Here is a 10,933-nt window from a genome sequence, read left to right on the forward strand (position 1 = left end):
GGGGGAATTGGGAGTTCCAGGTGATATGCTGTGAATGTGACTCTGAGACATCTAGGCTTCCTGGTGCTTGTCATCAGTTAAGGGAGTCTAATGCAGAGTGCAGCAATAAAAGCCCAAACAATTATGATCTTACCAAGATTAGGAAAGTAAAGTTTTCAAACACTATTATTGCTATAAAAAGAGAAAAAGGATGAGATGAGATTGTTAAATAGACCAAAGCCCTCACCTCTGTCAGTGGACAAAGCAAGAAATTTTCACCGCCTCGTAAGCAGATGGATACCATGTGTTGCCAGTTGATTCTCAGCCCAAGACAACCACATCCTTATTCACTCCTATCCCTGCACAGAACCTCATTCTTGTTGAGAAAAAAATAGAAGGGTTGATTCTAGTGTGGCTCACCTCCCTTTCTCAGCAGAAAGCAGATCAGACATTTTGTAGATGTGAAATAGTAATTGGAAATAGAAAGAACACAAGGTAGAAAGAACTCGTTAAATCTTCCACTAACATGCTGCTTGACCTTGACCAATCCCCTTCACCTCTCTAGTCTCAGTTTCCTCTATTAAGTGGAAATAGGAGAATTTCTCTCACTATTGGTATGATCACTTAACCAAGAAAATGCTCTTCAGGTTGCAGATCAGGACTTCTGGCCAAGATGGAGGTGTAGATAGACATGCTGCATCTTCCTCTCAACTAAAAAGGAATTTACAATCATTTCAAAACTAAAAAAAAAAAAAAAAAAAAAAAAATTGAAACTACATGGAAGTTCAGCAAATAAATGAAGAATAAAGATTCAGCCAGAAAGGTAGGAGAGGCAGAGCTAGGACTGAGAAAATGAGGTGCAGGCTGTGGCAGTGGCTGTGGGGGCAGTGCTTGGTGGTGGCAGCTGGCGGCATGGCTAGCAGCCAGATGGATCCCAGCCCCAGACTAGAACATGCAGCTTGTGGCTCCAATGCCAGGGAAAATTGTGTCACATTGCTTCTGACTGTGAAAACCAGTGGGGGTTAGGGGCAGAGAAAGAAACTACTGGTCTCTAAATGGAGGCAGCTTATTTAGAACGGGAAGAGAAAGATGTGCCTGGAAAAGGGGTGAGTGCAGGGCAAGCGGCATTGTTCCCTCTCAGACCCCTCCCCCACTTACAGCACCACAATGTTGTGAAACAGGTCAACAGCACTGACAAATACCTAAGGCTCCACCCCTTACAACATAACAGGTTCAACAGCTCTACCTAAGACACAGAGGCAAACACGAAAAGCTGTCAAGATGAGGAGAAAGATGAGTATAGCCCAAAAGAGGGGGCAGATCAAGATTCCAGTGGGAGAACAAAGGACAAGGGGATAGCAAACCTAACAGATGAAGAGATAGCCATTTAACAGATGCACAGTTCAAAGTACTGGTGATAAAGATGCTCACAGACTTGACAGAAAATATTAAGCATGACAAGGAAGAAAATAAGGCTATACTAAGTGAAATGAAGGAAAATTCACATGAAATTAGTGATGAAGGAAATGAAACCATGGTTCAAATCAACAAATTCGGACATAAGGAAGAAATAAACAGTCAACCAGTACAGAAAGAGGAAGCAAGAATGTTAAAAAATGAGGAGAGGCTTAGAAACATCTGGGATAGCTTTAAACATGCCAACATCCAAATCATAGATGTACCAAAAGGAGAAGAGGAAGAGCGAGAAATTGAAAAATTATGTGAAAAAATAATGAAGGAAAACTTCACTAATTTGGGGAAGGAAATGGATATACAGGTCCAGAAAGCACAGAGAGTCCCAAACAAACTAGATCCAGAGGGGACCGCACCAAGACATATCATAATTAAAATGCCAAAGGTTGGGACTACCAGCCAAGATGGAGGCATAGGCAGACACACTGTGTCTCCTTCCACAACTAATAAGGAATACAACTACCTCAAAACTGTAGACAACTAGAAGTTCCAGAAAAACCAAGCTGCATGGAAGTCCAACAAAAAAAGATTTAAAGAAGAAATACTCATCCAGACAGGTAGGAGGGGTGGAGCCAGGGTGGAGAGGACACAGTGTGGTGGCAGCAGCAGATGCGATAGTGGTAGCATTAGGGTAGCGGAAAACACAGTCACATGTTTTAAAAAGTCAGGATGGAAACCTGGGGAGTGTTCCCAACCCCAGACCAGGCCATGCAGCTCATAGACCCAGCACCGGAGAAAATAGAGCCTTATTTATTCTGACTGTGCAAACTAGCGTGTGTTGGGGCAGAAGAAGAAACTGTCGGTCTCTCAGCTGAATCTGCTTGTTTAAAAGGTCCTCAGAGTCCTAGAACATCTGCAGACCCACCCACTCTGGGAAAAATGGCCAGAGCAACAGCTAGAGTGGCACCAGTCCCATACAGAGGTGGCAGAGATGCCTGGAAGAGGGGCAAGTGCTGAGCAAGCAGCATTGTCCCCTCTCTGACTCTTCCCCCCCACACAGCACCACAATATGGTGAAACCCGTCGCCCTGTACTGATGAATACATGAATACCTAAGTTTCTTCCCCTTACAACATAACAGGAGCAACAACTTACCTAAGACACAGGGGCAAACAAACACAGGAGCCTGTCAAGATGAGCAGACAGAGACGTATGACCCAAAAGAGGAAACAAATCAAGGTTCCAGTGGGAAAACTAAGTAATTAGGAGATAGCCAACCTAACAGATGCAGAGCTCAAAACGCTGGTGATAAAGATGTTTACAGACTTGAGAGATATACTTGAGTATGGCAAACACATAAGGGAAGAAGTGAAGGCCATGCGAAATAAAATGGAGAGTCCATACAAACCAATGGTACAGGAAGGAAACCAGGGTTCAAATCAATGATTTGGAATATAAGGAAGAAAAAAAACAGTCAAACGGTACAGAATGAGAAAACAAGAATTGAAAAAAATGAGGAGAGGATTAGGAACTTCGGGGACAACTTTAAACGTGCCACCATGCGAATCATAAGGATGCCAGAAGGAGAAGAGGAAGAGCAAGAAATTAAAAGCTTATGTGAAAAAATAATGAAGAAAAACTTCCCAAATTTGGTGAAGAAAATAGACATACAAGTCCAGGAAGCACAGAGAATTCCAAACAAGCTAGACCCAAAGAGGACCACACCAAGACACATCATAATTAAAATGCCAAAGTTTAAAGATAAAGAGAGAATCTTAAATGTAGCAAGAGAAAAGCAGAGAGTTACCTATAAAGGGGTGCCTATAAGATTGTCAGATGTTTTCTCAAAAGAAATTTTGCAGGCAAGAAGGGACTGGCAAGAAGTATTCAATGTGATGAAAAGCAAGGACCGACAACCAAGACTACTCTATCCAGCAAAGTTAGCATTTGGAATTGAAGGGCAAATGAAGCGCTTCCCAGACAAGGTAAAGCTAAAGGAGTTCATCATCTCCAAGCCATCATTATAAGAAATGTTAAAGAAACTTATTTAAGAAAAAGAAGATCAAAACTATGAACACCAAAATGACAACAAACTCACAGCTACCAACAACTGAATCTAAAAAATACAAACAAAATCCAAGTAAGCAAATCAGATTAGGAACAGAATCATAGGTATGGGGATCATTTGGAGGGTTATCAGCTGGGATGGGGAAGGGGGAGAAATGGGGAAATGGTGCATGGATTAGGAAGCATAATTGGTAGGGACAAAATAGATGGGGGGGAAGTTAAGAATAATATAGGAAAGGGTGAAGCCAAAGAACTTATATGTATGACCCATGGACATGAACTAAGGGGGGTGGGATTGCTGGAGGGAAGGGGGGTATTGGGAAGAGGGGACCAAAGGGAAAATAAATTGGGACTACTGTAACAACATAATTAATAAATTTACTTTAAAAATAAAAATTTTAAAATGTCAAAGGTTAAGGATAAAAAAAGAATATTAAGAGCAGTGAGAGAAAAAAATACCTACAAAGGGATACTTATAAGACTATAAGCTGATTTCTCAAAAGAAACTTTGCAGGCAAGAAGGAATTGGCAGGAAATATTCAAAGTGATGAGAGGCAAGGACCCACAACCAGGACTACTCTATCCAGCAAAGCTATCAGTTAGAATGGAAGGGCAGATAAAGTGCTTCCCAGACAAAGTAAAGCTAAAGGAGTTCATCATCACCAAGCCATTATTATATAAAATGTTAAAGGCACTTATTTAAGAAAAAAAATCAAAACTATGAACATTAAAATGACAACAAATTCACAATTATTAACGGCAGAATCTAGAAAAAGAGGAAAGAAAAACAAACTAAGCAGACAACCAGAGTGAGAACAGGGTCATAATTATGGGGAGCATGTGAGGGGTGTCAATTGGGAGGGGGAAGGGGGAAGAAGGAGGGAAATGGTGCAAGAATTAAGAAGCATACTCAGAGGATGCAGAATAGACAGGGGCAAGCTGAGAATAGTACAGGAGAGGGTAAAATCAAAGAGCTTATATGCACAACCCATGGACGTGAACTAAGGGGGGTGGGATTGCTGGAGGGAGGGGAGCAAAGGGAAAAGAAATTGGGAAAACTGTAACAGCATAATCAATAAAGCATACAAAAGAAAAAAAAATAGATTGCAAGTCACCCAAGACAGTGTTGAGTGCACTTTTCTTTTACTGTGGGGTCTCACAGTGAGGAAGCCCAAAAGTAAGAAAGCACTGAGGAAACACCACCAAGACTTATCTCTGGGGCAGGTCAATGCAGATCCAAACGCCTTTCTCAAATCCAGATTTCAGTGCTTGAGCCCAGAGAGGGTGCAGCTAGCAACCTTCCAGCTTGGAGAACCATGGTGGACCCCCAATCATGAGGAGCCATGTTCTGGAGATCATCTGGTATAACCACTCTCTCCCATCAGTCCTAAGAGATTTTTTAGTTTTTAAAATATTTTTATTGCAATATAATTTACATACCATAAAATTCAACAGTTCAATTGGTTTTCAGTACATTCATTACCAAGCTCATCATAATCCAAGTTCACAAGATTTCATCACGCCCCCCCCAAAATTAACAGTACTCTTCACCCCAACCACACCCTAAGCAACCAATAATCTACTTTACATCTTTATAGTTTTCCCTTCTGGACATTTCATATAAATGGAATCAGATAAGACAAAGGTAAGGTAAAGGAACTAGCATGAATGGTCCATGGACATGGGCAATAGTATGGGGGTTGACTGTGGGAGAGGGGATGGTGTGGGTGGAGCAGGGGAGAGCAATGGAAAAAAAATGGGACAACTGTAATAAAACAATACATTTAAAAATAAATAAAATAATTTCTTAAGTTAATAAAATAAAAGACATATTTTTGTGACTTGCTTTGTTCTTCACTTAGATTAATGTTTTCAAGATTCATTCATGTTTAGACGTGTATATTTTATTCCTTTTTCTGGCTGAATAATATTCCATTAAATGGATATACTACACTGTGTTTATCAATTCATCTATTGATGAACATCTGGGCAGTTTCCATTTTGTGCTCGTTATAAATAATGCTCCTATAAACGTTTATGTACAAGTGTTTGGATGGACATATATTTTCATCTCTCTTAGATATATAGTTAGGGGTGTAATTGCAGAGTTAAATGATAACTCAATATTTAACTTCTCAGTGAAATGCTAAACAGTCTTCCAAAAGGGACTGTACCATTTTACATTCCCATCAACACTTTTTGAGTGTTCTGACTTTCCACATCCTCGTCAACACTTTTTATTGTCTGTCTTTTTTTTATTATAGTCATCTCTTTATTATTTTATATGTATTTCTGTAATGGTGTTGAGCATCTTTTCATGTAATTAATGACCATTTGTATATCTTCTTTAGAAATATCTATTTAAATGCTTTGCCTGTTTTCTAATTAGTTTTTTTGGGAGGGTGGGTCTTTTTTTGACTTGTAAGAGTTCTTTATATATTCGGGATACCAGACCCTTATCAGATATATAATTTGCAAATATTTTTACCCATTCTGTGGGTTGCCTTTTCACTTTCTTAACAGTGTCCTTTGAAGCACAAAAGATTTAATTTCGGTGAAATCCAATTTATCTATTTTTCTTTTGTAGTCAAGTCTGAGAAACCATTGCTTTTAACCAAAGCTCATGAAGATTTATTTTTATATTTTGTTCTAAGAATTTTAGAATAAATGTTAATTCTAAATTGATAAATATGAGCAATTTTGAGATAATTCTTGTGCATGGTGTGAGATAGAGTCTAACTTAATTCTTTTACATGATACCCCATTATTCTAGCACCGTTTGTTACATTGAATAGTTTTGGTGTCTTTGTCAAAAACATAAATTATAAATATCCTTTTTCTACTCTATGCCATGGATCTGTATATCTGTCATTTGACATTATAGCTCTGTTTGGATTACTGTAGCTCTGCAGTGAAGTACATCTTGAAACCAGGATGTGTGAACCCCTAACTTTGTCCTTTTTTTTTTTTTCCCAAGATGATTTGGCTGTCTGAGGTCCCTCTCACTTCCATATGAATTGTCAATACCTTCAAAAAAGCAATCTGGTATTTTGAAATAAATTTCAATGACCCTCTATATCATGTTTTGGAGTATTCCCATCTTAAGATTATTAAATATTCCAATCCATAAATATAGGGTGCTTTTTCATTTATTTAGATTTTTTTTCTGTGTTTTTTTTAAGTATATTTTATTATGTTGTTACAGTTGTCCCAATTTTTTTCTTTAGCTCCCCTCCACCAGGTACCCCTTTTCCCTCCAGGAATTCCTTCCGCCTTAGTTCATGTCTATGGATAGTGCATGCAAGTTCTTTGGCTTCACCCTTTCCTGTACTATTCTTAACATCCCCCTGTCTATTTTGTTCCTACCAGTTATGCTTCTTGATCCCTGCACCATTTCCCTCTTTCTCCCCATTCCCCCTTCCAGCTGATAACCCTCCAAATGATCCCCATACCTATTATTCTGTTCTTGTTCTGCCTGTTTGCTTTTTTCTTTTTGTTTTGTTTTTATTTTTTAGATTCAATTGTTGATAGTTGTGAGTTTGTTGTCATTTTAGTGTTCATTGTTTTAATCTACTTTTCTTAAATAAGTTCCTTTAACACTTAATGTAATAATGACTTGGTGATGAACTCCTTTAGCTTTACCTTTTCTGAGAACCACTTTATCTGCCCTTCCATTCTAAATGATAGCTTTGCTGGATAGAATAATCTTGGTTGTAGGTCCTCACTTTTCATCACTTTGAAAACTTCTTGCCAGTCCCTTCTTGCCTGCAAAGTTTCTTTTGAGAAATTACCTGTTAGTCTTTTGGGAATTCTTTTGTAGGTAATTCTCTTCTTTTCTCTTGCTGCTTTTAAGATTCTTTCTTTATCTTTAACTTTTAGCATTTTAATTATGATGTGTCTTGGTGTGGCCCTTTTTGGGTCTAGCTTGCTTGGGACTCTCTCTGGTTCTTGGACTTGTATGTCTATTTCCTTTGCCAAATTAGGGAAGTTTTCTTTCATTATTTTTTCAAGTAAGTTTTCAATTTCTTGCTCTTCCTCTTCTCCCTTTGGCACCCCTATGATTCAGATGTTGGTACTCTTAGAGTTGTCTCAGAAGTTCCTAACCCTCTCCTCATTTTTTTCAATTCTTGTTTCTTCTTTCTGCTCCAGGTAAATGTTTATTTCTCCCTTTTGTTCCAAATCATTGATTTGAATCCCGGCTTTCTTCCCCCTCACTGTTGGTTCCCTAGATATTTTGCTTTATTTCACTTAGTATAATCTTCACTTCTTCCTTTATTTGTGACCATACTCAATTATTTCTTTGAGCATCCTGGTCACCAGTGTTTTGAACTCCACATCTGATAGGTTGGCTATCTCTGTTTCATTTAGTTTTTTCCTGGGGCTTCGTTCTGTTCTTTCATTTGGGCCATATTTTTTGCCCAAAATTTGGCAGTCTTCTTTTGTTTGTTTCTGTGTATTATGTAGAACTGCTTTGACTCTGTGTCTTGGTAGTGTAGCCTAATGTAGTAGGTGTCCTGTAGGGTCCGGTGGCACAGCCAAGCTGGGTACTCAAGGTGCATTCTTTGTTTGGACTGAGTATACCCTCCTCTTGTAGTTGAGCCTTGGTTTTTGTTGGCAGATCAATGGGGGAGATTTACCCAGCCAATCAGCTGCATAGACTGGTTGTCACCACTACTGCCAACCTTCACCCTCCATGGAGGATCAGCCATTCAGGGGCAGGGTGGTGGAGCTCTAATGTGGTCTATAGCTGTCCAATGGGTGTGCTGGTCCTGGGCTTTACCGGGTGGTGTAGGCCAAGGTCAACCACCGTATGTGTTTTTCCCAGGGAAACCTGCCCAAGCTATAAAGCAATCTGAGGTAGCTGCTAGTTGTGCTGGGCTTGGCAATTCTCAGGCAAAATCTAGCTGTGAATCTAGGCTGGCTGCTGGTAGTGCCGGGCCTTGAGTTCACTTGGGTCAACTGTTGCTTGTTTGATAGGATTTAGGAAGTTGCAAAGCAAAAGCCAAGATCAGCCATTAATATGGAAAAGCAGCTTGGGTAGGCCCATAAGTTGGATGGTGCAGAGTTTCTGGGGCTCTCCAAGGCAGGTCAAACAGTGTTAGCCAGGTAGACGGAGTCTCAGATAAGGCACCAGCTTCCTGGCTCTGTCGGGGGAGGGTTTAGAAAAGAGACAATAGCCTATGCTCACCTTGATGCCAGACACTTTATTTTTACCCTGTATACCACTGGTGCCTTCCAAGCTGCTACCCTGGTGCTGGGGCTCAGAGGGAGGGAGTCTGAGTAGATGAGTCTGTGTGTCTGTTCTTTAAGATGAGCTACTTGGGGCTCCAGCAGTTTCTTCCACCAACTCAATCTCTCCTGGTTTTTACAGCCAGAAGTTGTGGGGACTTATCTTCCTGGCACTGGAACCCTGGGTTGAGGGGCCTGGTGTGGGGCTCCTCACTCCTGAAATATCCCTCCCAAGTTTTTATCCACCACACATGGGTGAGAGACTAGCTTATACTATGTCTGCACCCCTCCTATCATTCTCAATGGATGTGGTTTCTTTAATTTTGTAGTTATCAGACTTCCATTCAACTGGATTTCTGACAGTTCTGGCTAATGATTATTCTATATTTTAGTTGTAATTTTGATGTGGTTGTGTGAAGAGGTGAGCCACATCTACCCACACTGCCATCTTGACCAGATACCCCTCTTATTTCTTTCAATAGTGTTTTGTAGTTTCCTATGTGCAAAATTTACACTTATTTTGTTAAAATTATTTCTAAGAATTTTATTTTTTTTATGCTTTCTTAATAGAATGGTTTTCATTTTTTCAGTTTTACTGAGGTATAATTGACAAAATATATCTATTTAAATCAGAGAAGGAAAACTCTGATTCCAAAAAACCTCCGCTGCCTTGCGGCATACCTCTTCAGGGGAAAGGCTAAGGGAGTAAACCCCGACAGAAAATCCGGAGCCGGAGTCCCTAAGGCGGTTTGACGTTGTAGTCAACACCGGCAACTCCTGCGGCGCACCTGAAGCCAAGCTGTATTGACTCCGTCTTTCCCTTGGACCCTTCAGCTGCGAAGAGAGGGGGGGTCTGCTGCATGGGCAACAGCAGACCCTCCATATCACCCTGCCCAGGCTCTGTAGCTTCAGCTTCACTGGAGAGGACACTCCAGCGACATCGCAAGATGTCGATTCAACACGGGAGGAGACAGATACCGTGTCACTCCCGAGTCAGACTGCACAGCCATTCTCGGCGGTGCAGATAGACTCTTAAGAAGCTACACCATCGTCTCTCGAGACGGACGGCTGCCGACGAGGATCTATTTAAATATACAATGCAATGATTTAATATATGTAGTTCTATTTTTAACATATGTATTGTAAAATGATTTTAACAGTAAATTATCATATCTATCACCTCACATAGCTTTCTCCAAAACTTCATTTGCAGATGATAGTATGCAGAAATGCAATTTGGAGGGGATATTGATCTTATATCTTACAGTCTTGCTGAATCTAAAAAAATTTTTCAATTATATAGTGCAGTGTTATCATCTCTAGTCACCATGTTTTACATTAGATTTTCAGACTTTATTCATCTTATAGCTTAAAGTTTGTACCCTTATCAACCTCTTCCTATTTTCCCCACCCCACAGCCTTGGCAACCACTGTTCTGTTTTATATTTCTGAGTTTGATTTTGGGGAGTGAGGATTTCATATTATGTGATATCATGCAATATTTGTCTTGCTCTGTCTGCGTTATTTAACTTAAGATAATGTGAAATAACTTATCATAATGTGAAACAACATGGTCCATCTGTGTTGTCTCAAATGACAAGATATTCTTCTTTCTTATGGTTAAATAATATTCCATTTTATGTATATCTACCTCATCTTCTTTTTCCGTTCATCAGTTGTCCATAACTTAAGTTGTTTCCATATCTTGGCTATTGCAAATAATTCTGCAGTGAATGGTAGTACAGATATATCTTTGATATTCTGTTTTCATTTCCATTGGATATTGACCCAGGAGTGTATTTGCTGGATCATATAATAGTTCTCTTTTTAATTCTTTGAGGATCATTCACACTGTTTTCTATAGTGACTGCATCAATTTGCATGCCCACCAATAATGTGTGAGGCTTCTCTTTTCTCCACATCCTAGCCCTAGCCAACACTTGTTATTTTTTGTATTTTTAATGGTAGTCATTCTAACAGGTATCAGGTGATATCTCATTGTGGTTGCTTTTGATTTGCATTTCCATGATGATTAGTGATGGTGAGCACATTATCATGCACTTTTTGGCCATTTGTATGTTTTCTTGCAAAAAATGTCCATTCTGTTCCTTTACCCTTTTTTAATCAGATTGCTTGGTGTTTCTTCATTGACTTGTGGGAATTTTCTTTTCATGTTTTGGATAATAACTCCTTATCAGATATATTATTTGCAAATATTTTATTGCATATATATGTTGCCTTTTTAA

Source organism: Furipterus horrens, unplaced genomic scaffold (assembly GCF_987537825.1).
Source record: "Furipterus horrens unplaced genomic scaffold, mFurHor1.1.pri manual_scaffold_5, whole genome shotgun sequence".
Lineage (NCBI taxonomy): Eukaryota > Metazoa > Chordata > Mammalia > Chiroptera > Furipteridae > Furipterus > Furipterus horrens.